General features: G+C 35.6%; 1 long non-coding RNA gene across 1 annotated transcript in view; it reads right to left on the reverse strand.

The window, feature by feature from the left end:
• LOC120351534 overlaps positions 1 to 16,882 on the reverse strand; it is a 24,536-nt gene extending 7,654 nt beyond the window's left edge. The window contains exons 1-2 of the long non-coding RNA XR_005571451.1: positions 16,006 to 16,882; positions 934 to 1,072 (exon numbers count right to left, since the gene is read on the reverse strand). This is a non-coding gene — a long non-coding RNA (uncharacterized LOC120351534). The remainder of the gene's footprint in view (positions 1 to 933; positions 1,073 to 16,005) is intronic.
• Between the last annotated feature and the right edge of the window lie 440 nt (positions 16,883 to 17,322).

The raw sequence follows: 17,322 nt of genomic DNA on the forward strand, positions 1-17,322 counted from the left end.
GTATGTTCTGTTTGAAATTTAATTATCGATGAAAAAGATTTGTGATAACAGAATGCATAGCGAGGTACACGTTATAATGGCAGTGTTTGATAAGCAATTGTATTGCTATCCTTGTCAATCAATTAACAAAGCGGAAAGTGCTATCTCTCTTCGCTTTGCACTGTTGCCAGATTGTCTTTAACAATGTAGGATTAATAATTAATTCGTATTTGGGAAAACCTCGGGTATTTCCCGGGTCGCCATTTGAACTTGGTTGAAATTCAGCTATGGCTATAGGCTAATCTCGGGGGGCTGAACAAAAAAACTTTTATCGATTTTTCTGTGCTATTTTGAGTTCAAGTGTCGAAGAATTTGAGGATCTCCAGGGGGCCAGGGGGGTAAAATTCCCGTGATTTGGAGGGTTTCTCATAGCCTCCAGTACGCTCCCTAACTGATTTTGAGGTTGCAATCAGCCGTATTGGCTGTGAATTTTTTGTCTATGCAGCTTTAAAAAATAAGATTAACAGAATATTTTATCTTGATTTATAAATTCATGATGAAATTATTGATAAATATGATGTCTGCTTAATAGATATAAACTATTTTTAAACGAGAATGAACAGTTAATATGACATCAATAACCTGTATCAGCTACAGTTTTAGAGAAGGCATTGACAAGACAGAGGATTGGCAACGTTGTTCTCCTATCTTTCTCCACTGCCATTCTAACGTGGACCTCAATCTTGAAAAATATTCTCACAGAATAATGTTTGGTACGGTATGTTCTGTTCGAAATTCAATGATCGATTAAATAGACTTAGATAACGGAATTGCATAACTTATGAATCGCATTAATAACACTTTGGTGGGTTCACAAAAGTTATGTGAGTTAGGAAATTCAATAATAATAGATGTGATAAAATTGTGCTGAGTAGAATGCATGTCTTGACTCACCATATTATACTAGTGCTGATTGATCCCATGCTCAGTCCTTCTCTGTTGTGGAAATGATATGCAATTTGTATCTAAATTTTGATTTCCATAGCTGGTTGTAGGTATTCCTGGTTTGAGTGAAATCAGTTGAGAGATCGATCTGAAAATCGAAAAACGAGACTAATGTTAGAATCTATATATATAAAAGCGAAATGGCACTCACTCACTGACTGACTCACTCACTCACTCACTCACTCGCATAACTAAAAATCTACTGGACCAAAAACGTTCAAATTTGGTAGGTATGTTCAGTTGGCTCTTTAGAGGCGCACTAAGACATCTTTTGGCAATATTTTAACTCTACGGTTGTTTTTAAGGGTTTAAAGTTCGTCTTTTAGCATGTATATTCTTCTTCTCCCATCTCTTAATTATAATTGAAATTTCATATCATATGTTACTATAGAACTATAATCTAGATAGAGTACCTCTTCGAACAGTTGTTAACTGGCAACTAAATTAATAATTTTGTCAGGTTGGCATAAAGTTGAGTTGACTTTGTTAGGTTGGCACCAAGTTGAAGATTTAAATGCATTTATCGCGGAGAAATTGATTGGGCACTGCTACCCCAATCTGGGGATATTATATTACTAGCATCAGGCTCGCTTCGCTCGCCATATCCGTTTAGCCAGCCGTTTAGTCTGGACCCCCGACTGGATTGTCCTAACATATGATAAAAATGCCCAAATGAAAACTGCATGATCTCATTCTTGACGATCCAGCCGGGGTCCAGGGGGCGGAGCCCCCTGGCTAGACGGATATGGCGAGCGAAGCGAGCCTGACGGCTAGTAGGTATATAATTAAACGTTAGATAATCATATCATCGTTTTATATTAAACGAGACTCTAAATGAACAAGATTCATATAAACGGGATTTATGTATAACGAATTAGATTTTGTTTCTGTATTAATAAAATAAACATGAATTATTGACCGAGCGAAGTGAAGTCTAAGATTCAAGTCGATGGTTTGGCATTTCCTTAATGTTCAATGTTTATATGTTGCGCATTTACAGCGAACGCTTCAATAGATTTTCATGAAATTTGACAGGTATTTTCTTTTTTAAATTGCACGTTGACGTATATACAAGGTTTTTGGGAATTTTGCATTTCGAGAATAATATAAAAGGGAAAAGGAGCCTCCTTCATACGCCAATATTACCGTGAAAATCTGACTATAGAATTATTTATCATAAATGAGCTATCTAGTGGACTATGATACTACCCGTTCAAAAACATCAAACATCTTGAAAATGTATGTTTCTATCAACGTTATAAGACAGTTGACTACAATACTACCCGTTCAAAAACATCGAACATCTTGAAAATTGTATCTTTCCATCAACGTTGTAGACAGTTGCAGCCAGACCTGAAAACAGCGCTCACACTCACATTCCGGGACGACACGTCACGGTACGATAGGACAAAAAGCTCTATGTTCATAAAGGATTCCTTCCAGACATTTTGGATTGATAAATTATTAATTAATTTTTGAGAAAACATAACAACAGGTCAATGTAACTACCTGAGCACGAGGTCTACTGTTCACAGAACTACTAGTTATATCATAATTTATATTAAACGAGACTCTTAATGAACAAGATTCATGCCAAACGATATTTATGTATAACGATTTGAATTTTGTTACTGTATTAATAAAAGAAATAAAATATTGATGGACGTTTGTAAACTACATCTGGCTATTTATGTTCAAAGGATCTCGAAAACGGTTCTAACGATTTTCACGAAATTTGGAACATAGTAGGTTTATGATATAAACATTCGATTGCACTAGTTCTTATCCTTGGGGAAACTCGCTGAACGACATTGAAAAGGAAATTCATCCTTGGCTAGAACAGCTGTGGATAGTAAAAAAGTGAGTGAGCGAGTAAGTATGTGAAAAATCAAAATATCGCATCCTCGAAATTCATAAGATGACATAATATAGCCAGCGAGTAATATGTGAAAAATCAAAATATCGCATCCCCGAAATTCATAAGATGACATAATATAGCCAGCTGTGAAATATAAACACGATCATTTTAGAAAATTGTGTTCTGTTCATCAATAAATGAAAAAAACGAGCGAAGCTCGGTTCCCCGATATTAAAATATGATATTGATCATTTTTCAACGACAATGAACAGTTAATTAACATCAATGAGCTTGTATCAGCTACCGTCTATAGAAGGCATTGACAAGACAGAGAATCGGCAACGTTTTTCACCTATCTTTCTCCACTGCCATCACAACGTGGACCTCACTATAGCAGAGAATGTATCGGAAGAGGGTGAAGATCGATTTTTCAATAACATTTCGTGCAACTTAGGTGATCCCTCTACTACAAAATATTCTCTGAGGTGAGCTTAGAACTGCCTTTCCGTGACGAGAATTGTAGCTCACTTCGAAGGAGCTCCGTGTTCAGGCTATCTCTTCCGTTATGCCACCTTGCTTTCATAGGTTCACTCGTCTAGTTAGCCACGATAGTAATAGATATCTTGAGGATAGAGAGGTCTAAATATCAATTCTACCATAGCTTGAAGCAGATATGATAATGGAGAGAATATTCCAAAAGGAGAATCAAATATAAACATGAGAGGAATAAGTATGAATAAGCGAAAATAGATGATATAGTACTGCAATATGATTCGATGTTAGCAAAATAAGAATTGAGAAATGTGACTCTTTCAGTGAGAGTGATATATTCGATACAAAGTCAGTACAAAATAATAGAATTACTGGGTTACCAATCCTCTGTTAACATCGCTTACTATATTTGAACTAGCGGAGCGAAGTCTGAAGGTGCGTACAGATATACGCGCCGCGAACATGAGCAATTCACTTTTAATCAGCTGACTATATCTGTATTTTTACAGAAACGGTAAGATACAGATATAAAAAGCTTGGCATCAGCTGCGTACAGATATACGCGCCGTGAACATGAGCAATTCACTTTTGATCAGCTGATCATATCTGTATTTTTACAGAAACGGTAAGATACAGATATAAAAAGCGTGGCATCAGCTAATTAAAAGTGTATTGCTCATGTTCGCGGCGCGTATATCTGTACGCAGCTGATGCTCAGCTTTTTATATCTGTATCTTACCGTTTCTGTAAATATACAGATATAGTCAGCTGATTAAAAGTGAATTGCTCATTTTAGCGGCGCGTATATATGTACATACCTTAATATGACCACTTCCTCATAGACTCTACTCACTTTTAATCAGCTGACTAAATCTGTATTTTTACAGCTTCAAGACAGAGTATCGGCAACGTTTTCCTCCTATCTAAATTTTTGTAAAATATAATTTCTTGCTGATAAATAGAATTGATTATTTTAAACGAGAATGAACCATTAATATGACATCAATAAGCCTATACAAAAAATGATTAGGGAATGATGAAGTATGGTCTAAGTACTTGTTTTTACATAATTTTCAAAGAAAAATGCAAAATTAAATTGAGGTGTTCAACACCCCAGTGGTGTCTACTGTGTGAGCATAAAGTGAGTGTGTCTCTGTAGGGCTATCCAGAGATTGGTTCGATTCCCGGGCTGACAAATAGTTTCTGAATAGTAGCGCTCATCGAATTTCTATCTAGCTGTTTACTCTGTTGTCAATATTTGCAGTAGCAGAAATCTTCAGGGTGGATTACAGAATTTAATTACATTTGATTTCGGTTTGAAGATATATTATCTATATATATATATATATATATATCTATATCTAAAAGCGAAATGGCACTCACTCACTAACTGACTGACTGGCTCACTCACTCATCACTCACTCGCTCAGAACTAAAAATCTACCGGACCAAAAACGTTCAAATTTGTAGGTATGTTCAGTTGCCCTTTAGAGGCGCACTAAGAAATCTTCTGCAATATTTAAACTCTAAGGTTGGTTCTTAAGGGTTCAAAGTTTGTCTTTTAGCGTGAATATTCTTCTTATTCTCTTAATTATAATTGAAAAATGTCCATACCATAGTTAATATAGACTATAATCTAGAGTGAGAAGCTCTTCGAAACTATAGAGCTATAATCTAGAGAGAGAAGCTCTTCGAACAGTTTTTAACTGGTAACTAAATTAATTATTTTATCAGGTTGGCATTAGTTGGGTTGACTTTGTTAGGTTGGCACCAAGTTGAAGATTGAAATGCATTTATCGCGGAAAAATTGATTGGGCACTGCTACTTCAATCAGAGCTGTTCTTGGGAATATTATATTACTAGCCGTCAGGCTTGCTTCGCTCGCCATATCCGTTCAGTTAGACGTTTAGTCTGGATCGTCCTAGCATATTATAAAAATGCTGAAATGAAAATGCAGGCTAGCGAAGCGAGCCTGCTGATCTCCCTCTTGGACGATCCAGTCGGGTCCAGGTGGCTGAGTCCCCTGGCTAGACGGATATGGCGAGCGAAGCGAGCCCTACGGCTAGTACTTGATATTACATCAATTAACCTGTATCAGCAACCGTCTATGGAAGGCATTGAAAATACAGAGGATCGGCAACGTTTTCCTCCTATCTTTCTCAACTGTTATTATAACGTGGCCCTCTCTGTGAATCAGTGGAGACAGCTGTTGTGAATATATGAAAGCGAGCTGACAGTCGGTTATTCGCCACAATTGATTGCTTTATTGTAGCGCACATAATGAGAGGTCTGTGAAGAGGATCAATGTTAGGAAGCGGCCCTAATGGATATCCGGGGGTGACGAGGGTTCCAGGCCAAGCATTGAAAGAGAAAAAAGAGACAAGGAAAATGAAGAGCAGTGTAACGTTAACAAGATCTCCCTACTTTTCTTTTGAGGGTCGTGACCACGCTGCTCCCGTCAGGGGGGCACGTGGTGGATAGAGGCTCACGGAAGGGGTCATCGGGGATTCATGGTGGGGGGAAAGTTCACGAGGCACGACACGAATGCGTTCGTGAGCGGTTTTATGTTTCTGTTCTTGATGATGACCTTGCCTAATGATCTACTTGTCTCTGGTAGGTTGGAAGTAGGCTGTGGACTGGACAACTGAAATTTACTCTTTAAAGCCACACTAGATAGGGATTAATAACAAATATTCACAATTTGATCTCCTTTTGTAAGAGACGTTGGATATTATTTATTTATTCATACAATAAGTACATCATCAAAAAAATCTGGTGTGGCGCACTCACACAACTTTCCTTGCCGTTATGAAAATTGATCACCTGACGCTAGTGTTCCCGCGCATCTCAAGTCTACTATTCAAAGATTTGAGCCAGCTAGTGACAGGGCTATAACGCTGGAGACACACATGAATTCTGCTATCTCTTCATAGTGAATGATTTAATAGAATCAACAATAATTTGCAATTGAATAATCACATTTTCTCGAATTTAAAGCTTATTTTCATTTAGGTGAAAATGTTACTGAACAATTAATTTTAGAGATTTTCATGCTCAATCTACTCCACTTGATTTTTTTCGTTTCAATTGTATCTGAAGCCTGATAATTGGGGATCTATCTGCATTGATGGGGCGAAGCTCCTGAAATTTTTACAGATATGGGACTTGTGGCAGTTGATAGAGCTTATCGATGACTATTTTAGGTATGAATTTGATCAAAATCGTTGGAGCCGTTTTCGAGAAAATCACGAAAAACCCTGTTTTGACAACATTCTCGCAATTTTAGCCGCCATTTTGAATTGCATTTGATCGAAATTGTTCGTGTCGGATCCTTATAGTGAAAGGACCTTAAGTTCCAAATTTCAAGTCATTCCGTTAATTCGGAGATGAGATATCGTGTACACAGACGCACATACACTCATACACACACACACACCACACACACACACACACACACACACACACACACCACACACATACAGATCAATACCCAAAAACCAGTTTTTTGGACTCAGGGGACCTTGAAACGTATAGAAATTTAGATATTGGGGTACCTTAATTTTTTTCGTAAAGCAATACTTTCCTTACCTATGGTAATAGGGCAAGGAAAGTAATGATAGGGAGAGAAAAATAAAGTAATCCTATGCTTTATTCACTAACCTCTCCCGAATTTAGATAAGGTTACACATGGTCCTGCTTACGAGCAAAACTACAGACAGACACATGGTCCAAAAGAAGTTGAGTCTGACCAAAGGCAAAAATAACTTCCTATTGGTGATATTTTTCAAAGTTTTTCCATTTTATATCATCAAGCTAACAAAATGAAAATGTTTTTCCAAAAAAAAAAAAAAATTTTTTTCGATCATTACTTTTTGAGATATGAGCGCCTAAAGTTTAAATTTTCGGGACAGAACATTACAAGTTCAACAGCTGTGCTTAGTGAGAGAAGTTGTGTGTATTTTTGGGTTCAAAATTTTATAAAATAACTTATTATTCAATATGAAGTGATAATTAATGTTATATTTGAATATAGTTTGATGTTTCAATTTCTCTAAATTCAAAATGTTTAGCTTATATATATTTTTGGACGAAAATTGAACTTGAACGTTTCACAGTAAAACATAACCTATTTTTTGTACATTTTATTATTCACAAAATTTGGGAATGGAATAGATTAGGGCCAAGCCTGTTGTTCCTTCCTAATCATATTTATATGATTTGTGATTCTGTCCACGAATAAATAAATAAATAATTACAAATTCGGTGGAAGATAAATTCATGATATTCAGAGGATAGATTCTCCATGTTATTGTTAATTGATTGAAACAAAAATTATTTGAAAAATCAATTTTTGAGAAAGTTATTCAATTTACTAAAAATAACCTTTGTGACCAAAAATAACCATTTTATGACCAAAAATAACTTTTGGTTGAGTAGAAAATTTATTTTTAGCCTTTGCACAGCCTTGTTGTTGTCCACTTAACAAAATTTCCAGTCCTTGAATCAGTCTCTACACAAAGTGGATTTTCAAATTTAGATGCTTCAAAACCAAACATAGAAGGAATATTCAACATCATTATCACTGAAATAGCAAATATTCAACTGGTTGTTGCCTCTTCCAATCATTTTAACAACTGTTAAAAATGTATAGAAATTGTTTGTAGCATAAAGTTGTTTGGAATGTTTGAAGGATAATGATTGTGAACCTCAATTAAACATCATTGAGGCATCACATTTTATGAAAATAAGTAATAAGTAATAAGTAATAATAAATAAAATTTAATTTTTATAAAATAACATTTTATAAAAATCACGGCTTTTCAAGCCGTGTCCACTCTGAACGGATGTTCGACATACATGTTCGGCAAACATTTTTGTCGAGGGGCTTGGGGACAAACATTTTGAAAAGTCTGGAACAATCATTGTTTGTCAATCAAAAAACTACTGTTATTCCAAACATTTTCAGTGTTTGCTGTATAAGATAGAAACCTGTTCTCCCCACTCACAAATATTTTGTTTGGTGACGCGTCCACATTGGCCACGGGCAAACATTGTTTGTTAAACATAAAATGAATTTGCCCAAACTGTTTCAACATGGACCAGGCTTCAGAAAATTGCCAGATATTGATATATTCTCGGCTCGGCTCAATATCAGATAAAACATGATGAGTGTGATGAATTTATTGATTCAGATCGGAATAAATTGGAAGTTGCAATTGTTCAAATGATAATTAATTCATAATTATTATTAAACGAAAATCTCAATCAAATGCTATAAATTTGATGAATTTTCATCTAGCTGTTCACCCTGTTGTCAATATTTGCAGTCGCAGACGTCTTCGGGTGATTTACAGCATTAAATTGGGATATTCGTTCAATTGACCGAGCGAAGTGAGGTCTAAGATTCGAGTCGACGGTTTGGCATTTTTCTTAATGTTTAAATGTTCAAATTTTTAAATGTTTATATGTTTATATGTTGCGCATTTACGGTGAAACACGGTAATAGATTTTCATGAAATTTGACAGGTATGTTCCTTTTTTAATTGCTCGTCGACGTATATACAAGGTTTTTGGAAATTTTGCATTCTTCTTCTTCTTCTTCTTACAAACAAGGATCAGGCTTTAACCTGTTCCGACTCACATCTAGCCAATTATTCAAATAAACATAAAAAATCCTATTATTGCCAACGCTTGCGTGGTCTGCCAACATCTCTTTTGCCTACTGGCTGATAATTATAGACTTTCAATGGTCTTCTTTCAGCTGACAATCTTTGAACATGCTCCCTCCATTGATGCCGATTCTCCTTAACTCTTTCATTCATGCTACAGATTTTCAATTCTTTCCTAATATCTTCATTCCTGAAATGATCTCTTCTGTCACATCCCTTGCTTCTTCGGAGAAATCTCATCTCGGCTGCCTGCACTCTACTTTCAAGTGGCTTTGTAGTAACCCATGATTCACTACCATAGAGGAGGACTGGAGCGGCCATTACCTTATAAAATTTCATAATTGTATCTGTTCTAGCTTTTTTACCCAAAGTCCTGCTGATATTTCCACATATCATTTGGAACTTTCCTATTTTCTTCTCAATATCTAATTCATCTTTGTAACTAATGTCACTTCCTAGATATGTATATTGAGAACTTGTTCCAAAACTGTATTATTAATAACAATTTTTGATCTGACCGGATATTTGCCTCTGAATGCCATAATTTTTGTTTTCTTAGTTGATATTTTTAAATTATATTTCTGACCTATTTCATTGAGGATATGGACTGATCTTTGGAGGTCATTTTCATTGTCCTGCACTATCCAGAAATCATCAGCAAGGATAATTTGAAAGTGAAAAGTAATACGCCAATATTAGATTAAAAATCATACTATAGAATTATTCATCATAAATCAGCTGACAAGTGATTACACAGATGTGTGGAGAAGCCAGTCTATTGCTGTATTTCCATAAGGACTAGAGTTTCTATCAGGTACTTGTGGATGAGAATACTGCGTGAGGTCTACTGTTCACAGAACTACTAGTAATAATTATTAATTTATTGATTGGATACTTCAATATAAATCAAACAAGAGAAAGATAACTCCAATAAAAAAACATAATGTACGAAAGTATCATTTTATCGATGAATGGCAAACAATAGAGGATTCGTTCATTCACTGTAAAACCTGGCGTTTCCGTGTTGAATGTACGGCGTGCATTGTTCTAGCAGTTCTACGAGTTTCACTGGTAGTTTTACGCCCTCCCAACAATAAAGATAACCATATTTTATGTCCTAGCCTTCTCTCCTGAGTTGCACTGAATTCTTGGATATGTGAGACGAAACGAACTGTTATTTATTCAATTATTTAAGCATTCACAGTTACACAACTTACAAAAAAGTACCACAGCTATCAATTGTATCGCTATGTCAATTAACATTGGAGTGTGTGACATTTTTTTCCAAAATGCATCAGATTAGAAAAATGTGGATATTAATTGAGTTTCAAATTTAAAATTTACCAGTATAGTTTTGAAAAATGATTCCAGCTGTGGTTTAAGAATATTCAGTTTGTTTTTACTATCCTTGCCCTATTACCATAGGTAGGTATTGCTTTCCGAACAAAATTAAGGTACCCTAATTTTCAAATTTCCATATGTTTCAAGGTCCCCTGAGTCCAAAAAAGTGGTTTTCGGGTATTGGTCTGTATATGTGTGTGTGTGTGTGTGTGTGTTGTGTGTGTGTGTGTGTGTGTTGTGTGTGTGTGTGTGTGTGTGTGTGTGTGTGTGTGTGTGTGTTTGTGTGTTTGTGTATGAGTGTGTGTGTGTGTGTGTGTGTGTGTGTGTGGTGTGGTGTGTGTGTGTGTGTGTGTGTGTGTGTACATGATATCTCATCCCCCAAACAACGGAATGACTTGAAAATTGGAACTGAAGGTCCTTCAATATAAGGATCCGACACGAACAATTTCGATCAAATACAATTCAAGATGGCGGCTAAAATGGCAAAAATATTGTCAAAAACAGGGTTTTTCGCGATTTTCTCGAAAACGGCTACAACGATTTCGATCAAATTTATATTTGAAATAGTCATTGATAAGCTATATCAACTGCCACAAGTCCCATATCTAAGAAAATTTCTGGAGCTCCGCCCCATCTATGCAACATTTGATTTCGGACTCCCAAGTTATCAAGCTTCAGATACAATTTGAACAGAAAATTTCGAGTGGAAAAGATTGAGCATGAAAATCTCTACAATTAATGTTCAGTAACATATTCACCTAAAATTGAAAATAAGCTTTAAATTCGAGAAAATGTGATTATTCAATTGCAAATTATTGTTGATTCTATTAAATCATTCACTATGAAGAGATAGCAGACCTCATGTGTGTCTCCAGCGTTATTGCCCTGTCACCAGCTGGCTCAAATCTTTGAATAGTGGACTTGAGATGCGCGGGAACACTAGCGTCAGGTGATCAATTTTCATAACGGCAAGGAAAGTTGTGTGAATGCGCCACACCATATTTTGAATTCAACAATAAAAGATTCGTAGAATGATTCCAGCTGTGCTTTTAGAATATTTTGTTTGTTTTTTGATTCTGCGTAGTTCTGTGAACAGTAGACCACACGCAGTTTTCACATCCACGAGTATCGGTTTTCACCTGTTCTAGTTCCAGTAGTATGCATGAAATTGACTGAATGCAGTGAGATCTATGTTTTAACTCGGATTTTCTTTCGTCTGTCTGTCTGTAACGCAATCACGGCCAAACGCATTGATAGAACTCTATGAGATTTGAAAGGTATATTTCTATTTTAACTGCGCGTCGATGAGTACACAATGTTTTTTGGAAATTTTCATTTTAAGGATAATATGGAAGGAAAAGTGATTTCCTTCATACTCTGATATCACTAATATCATAGCCACCTCTAATACAAGGCCCTGGCCTACGATTTGCAACGTCGCAGCATAGGCCTAGAATGTATATATGATTGGTAAAAAAGATCAGCTGGTATTTTTTTAAATATTTCTCACCAATCATGTATTAGATTCTAAACCTACACTGCGACGTTGCAATATCGTAGGCCGGGGTCTTGTATTAGAGGTGGCTATGCTGATATAAAATCACTAGCCGTCAGGCTCGCTTCGCTCGCCATATCCGTATAGCAAGGGGGCTCCGCCCCCTGGACCCCCGACTGGATCGTCCAAGAATGAGATTAGCAGGCTCGCTCCGCTCGCCTGCATTTTTCATTTGGGCATTTTTATCATATGTTAGGACAATCCAGTCAGGGGTCCAGACTAAACGGCTGGCTAAACGGATATGGCGAGCGAAGCGAGCCTGACTGCTAGTAATATAATATTCCTAGGATTGAAGTAGCAGTGCCCAATCAATTTTTCCGCGATAAATGCATTTAAATCTTCAACTTGGTGCCAACCTAACAAAGTCAACTCAACTTAATGCCAACCTGACAAAATTATTAATTTAGTTGCCAGTTAACAATTGTTTCGAAGAGGTACTCTATCTAGATCATAGTTCTATAGTAACATATGATATGGAAATTTCAATTCTAATTAAGAGATTGGGAGAAGAAGAATATACATGCTAAAAGACGAACTTTAAACCCTTAAAAACAACCCTTAGAGTTAAAATATTGCCAAAAGATTTCTTAGTGCGCCTCTAAAGGGCCAACTGAACATACCTACCAAATTTGAACGTTTTTGGTCCGGTAGATTTTTAGTTATGCGAGTGAGTGAGTGAGTGAGTGAGTGAGTGAGTGAGTCAGTGAGTGAGTGCCATTTCGCTTTTATATATATATATATAGATCTACTCTGAAGTTAGGATTAATCAGACTATGGAATTATCTATAATCAATCAGCTGACAAGTGGATTATTCATTGTATGCTTCAACAGATATCTGGAAAATCTGACACCAGATAACATTGTGGATGAGAAAACGTCGTGAGGTCTACTGTTTCACAGAACTACTAGTATCATAACACCAATAGTGCAATGATAATCCTATTATATTAAGCGAGCAATTTCTGTATTTTTATAATTATCTGGTTATTCATGTTCAACAGATCTCGAAAACGGCTCTAACGATTTCCACGAAATTTGGAACATAGTAGGTTTATGATATAAAAATTCGATTGCACTAGGTCTCATCCTTGGCAAAACTCGCTGAACTACATAAGAAGAATAATTCATCCTTAGCTGAAACAGCTGAGACTTTCGTCGTCTGTGGATAGTAAAAAGTGAGCGAGTGATTCTGTGGGAAATCAAAATATCACATTCCCGAAATTCATAAGCTGACGTATAAACCAGCTGTAAAATATTAACACGATCATTTTAGAGAATATTGTGTTCTGTTTATCAATAGATAAAAATAACGAGCGAAGCTCGGTGCCCCGATATTTGTTCATGATACATGAAAGAGGATCGATTTATTTGACAACCCGTGAGCTGAGTGATATCAAAAATAAAGAAATTGGTAGATTTTCAATAAGTGATTTCCAAGATGAGGTGTAGATGATCATTGGTTATGATCGTATTCTCAGCAGTATTCTATACTAAGTATTCCAATAGATTCTCTATGAGAAAACCCAATACTAAAAAATAATATAAACAATTACTATCCAACTTGATAATTCATCTATTTCCCATGGAGGCGATAGAAAGCATTTACACACGGATATGAGCCTGGTAAACTCAGTCCACCTCGTGTGGAACTCTCCTTTCTTGAGTTTGGATCCCAGCCATGTAGGAAACTCCATACTTCATACTTCGTTCTCTATTTATTCATAGAATAGAATAGAATAGAATGACTGCCTTTATTTCATACCCAGGAGGGCGAAGTTTGGGCGCAGTCGGCCCTCTCTTACTCTTAACCCTCAATAAGTATATCATCATAATGATAGGGAGAGAAGAAAAAGATAACTTTGTGCTATTCCTCTCCCAAATTTAGATAAGGTTACAAATAGTTCGAAATGGGTTGAGTCAGTTGTTCACTTCACAAAATTTTCAGTCCTCAGATAATTATGTTCATAAAGTTGATTTTCAAATTGAGATGCTTCAAAGCCGAAAATAGAACAGACATATAACATTTTCATCACTTGAATAGAGATGATTTTGAGGTATAAATGTTCATTTTTCTTCTTTCTTTATGTTAGGACATGAAAATTATTATTATGTTATCAATATTATTAATTGTATATGTTATTAATATGTAATTGGAATTTTCGAATTTAAATTACGATACATTTTATTTCCAAAACATCTTTCTGCACTTACCAATTTAGTAATCTTTTCTTTAAATAAAATTAGTAGAATTGATGGTGATGTTGTGAAATCTCTCCATAATAAGAAAACAAAGACATTGTCAAATTTCACTGAAAATTTATTAAAAACTTTAAAACAGAACCATGGTTTCACGTAGTTAACCAACGCATCATCAGCTGTACTGAGGAAAAATAGAATAGATTTTAGAGTTTTTAATAAATTTTCAGTGAAATTTGACAATAACTTTGTTTTCTTATTATCCTTAAATATTCCATAGTGTTGGCAAATGATTCGAGGAATATTCCTTTTTAATCGCTGTTATCAAATTTTCTTCAAGATTGAAATGATGATAAATTTGAAGCAGATAATGAGGAACCCTCTGGGGCTTACGTCTGTTCGTTTGATGATAGTTTTGGGTTTTGCTTAGTGTTATTGTTAGCAGTTGGGAAGTGAAATCGGAATTATTAAGGGGGGAGATTCTATCGAGATTAGATAGTAGAAACTATCTAAGATTGAGGTCATGTCAGAGGCCCTGAAATTGATCAGTTGCGACCTGAAAACTCTGACACCAGACCTGAGCCAGCCAGGTCACTCGATATTATTATTATTAGTAGGAACTACTGAACTCTGGCTGACGGCTTCGGCTAAGCTAATTGAATTTGAGTTGTTATTTAATTTGTTTTTCATACAGTGTTGTACGATGTTGGAGATTGAAATGTTTATCTTGTAGCCTATTTCAGTGATATTATTGTACAAAAATTGTAAAAGAAATAAATTATTTATCTATCTAGAGAAGATTCACATATTAAAGAAATAATTTTGGAAAAGGACCGTAAAAACAAACTCAATCCTAAAAATCTGGTGTGGCGCACTCACACAACTTTCCTTGCCGTTATGAAAATTGATCACCTGACGCTAGTGTTCCCGCGCATCTCAAGTCTACTATTCAAAGATTTGAGCCAGCTGGTGACAGGGCAATAACGCTGGAGACACACATGAGGTCTGCTATCTTTTCATAGTGAATGATTAATAGAATCAACAATAATTTGCAATTGAATAATCACATTTTCTCTAATTTAAAGCTTATTTTCAATTTTAGGTGAAAATGTTACTGAACATTAATTGTAGAGATTTCCATGCTCAATCTACTCCACTTGATTTTTTTTGTTTCAATTGTATCTGAAGCCTGATAATTGAGAATCTATCTGCATTGATGGGGCGGAGCTCCTGCAATTTTTACAGATATGGGACTGGTGGGAGCTGATAGAGCTTATCGATGACTATTTTAGGTATGAATTTGATCAAAATCGTTGGAGCCGTTTCCGAGAAAATCACGGAAAACCCTCTTTTTGACAACATTTTCGCCATTTTAGCCGCCATCTTGAATCGAAATTCTTCGTGTCGGATCCTTCTATTGTAAGGAGCTTGTGTTCCAAATTTCAAGTCATTCCGTTAATTGGGAGATAAGATATCGTGTACACAGACGCACATACACTCATACACACACACACACACCACACACACAACACACACACACACACCACACACACACACATACAGACCAATACCCAAAAACCACTTTTTTGGACTTAGGGGACCTTGATACGTATAGAAATTTAGAAATTGGGGTACCTTAATTTTTTTCGGAAAGCAATACTTTCCTTACCTATGGTAATAGGGCAAGGAAAGTAAAAATTATAAAAGAAATGAATCATTATCTATCTATCTAGAGAAGATTCACATATTAAAGAATTAATTTTGGAAAAGGACCGTAAAAACAAACTCAATCCTAATGCATAGCATGATTTTCACATTTACTTCATGATTTAATTCTTCTTAAATTCTGTTTGGAATTCTCTATTGATCTTATAACAAAACTGATAAAAAATAACGCTTGATCTCTCACCTGTCACTGTACTCCGACTTCCAGTTACTTGCGCACTTGTTGAGTTACAGTTACTGTAACCAGTTCCTGTAACTGTTACTGTTACCAGTTCCTATTCACTTGTTGATGAATGTTATTCCGATGTAGTTCGTTGTAACTTTGGTGCTTGGAACCGATACAGCAAGACACATCGTAAATGTTATCACTCTCCACTAGATATTCCCTCTAGAATGCTGCAATAGTGTGGGTTTACGAGTTGCTCATGTGTATCGATGTCTTGTCAACTTGTAGAAACATCACGACGTTTTAGCGGTAACCGTTCACAAATTCACTCCACGTTCGATTGTCAATATAAATTAGCGGACAGGACATGTATCATTCCTACCAGCTCTATGTGTCCTAATTTATATAATTATTCATGATTCACTTGGAAGGTAACGCAAGTTTTTTCACTCATTTTTCACTGATATGTTTGTAGATTTTAATTCATTCACACTTTCCTATCAGTCGACAACTTTAATGTGTCAATAAGTAATGTACTTGGATCATCACACATGGTTATGTTACTTGTAGGAACAGAAAATTACTTGTTTACTAGTATATTACTTTGACAAACGTTTATTCTGTCACACTTATGCATTCATGATGAACGTTTGTGTCTCAAATATGAAATGTACTTGGACTTCACACAAGTTATGTTACTTGGAGGAACAAAAAATCACTTGTATACTAGTATTTATATTACTTTGAAACTCCTCTATTCTGTCACACTGAAGCTTATAAGAACCACCATTTATGTCTCAAAATTTGTGTGTTGTGCAAGGAAAATTTGGAACATCGCCTATCAAAGCAAATATATTGCTTTTCATAATCTTGATTTCATTCAACCCTCATTTTCTTATTGGTTATTCTAAAAGATGACGATATGTAGGAATGATTACATCAATCAATCCTCTCCCAACAAGACTGAAATTCAATAATTATTGTTGATGACTGATACAATTTCTTGATTGACAGATAAGAATCTGGTTCACTGAATCACTTCAATAAATAGTAACTCTTGTTCAGTCTCATCTATTCTATTTTGAAATTTTCATAATGGGTAATTGAAATTTTCCCATCCACGCTTTTCATTGCCACAATATTAACCGTTTTCCATCTTTCTATCACCAATTGGAATATATTTCTCCTAACTCAATTCACATATTGCTTTTGACAATATTTTCATCAGGAGAGTCATTCCAGTTCTCAAAGATAATTTTTAGAAAAATTTTATGAGTCGATCATTTGGATACCAGTGCTAAAATTCCAATTCACCATTTATCCATGTTTGGAAAC

The sequence above is a fragment of the Nilaparvata lugens genome, chromosome 5 (genome assembly GCF_014356525.2).
Source record: "Nilaparvata lugens isolate BPH chromosome 5, ASM1435652v1, whole genome shotgun sequence".
Taxonomy (NCBI): Eukaryota; Metazoa; Arthropoda; class Insecta; order Hemiptera; family Delphacidae; genus Nilaparvata; species Nilaparvata lugens.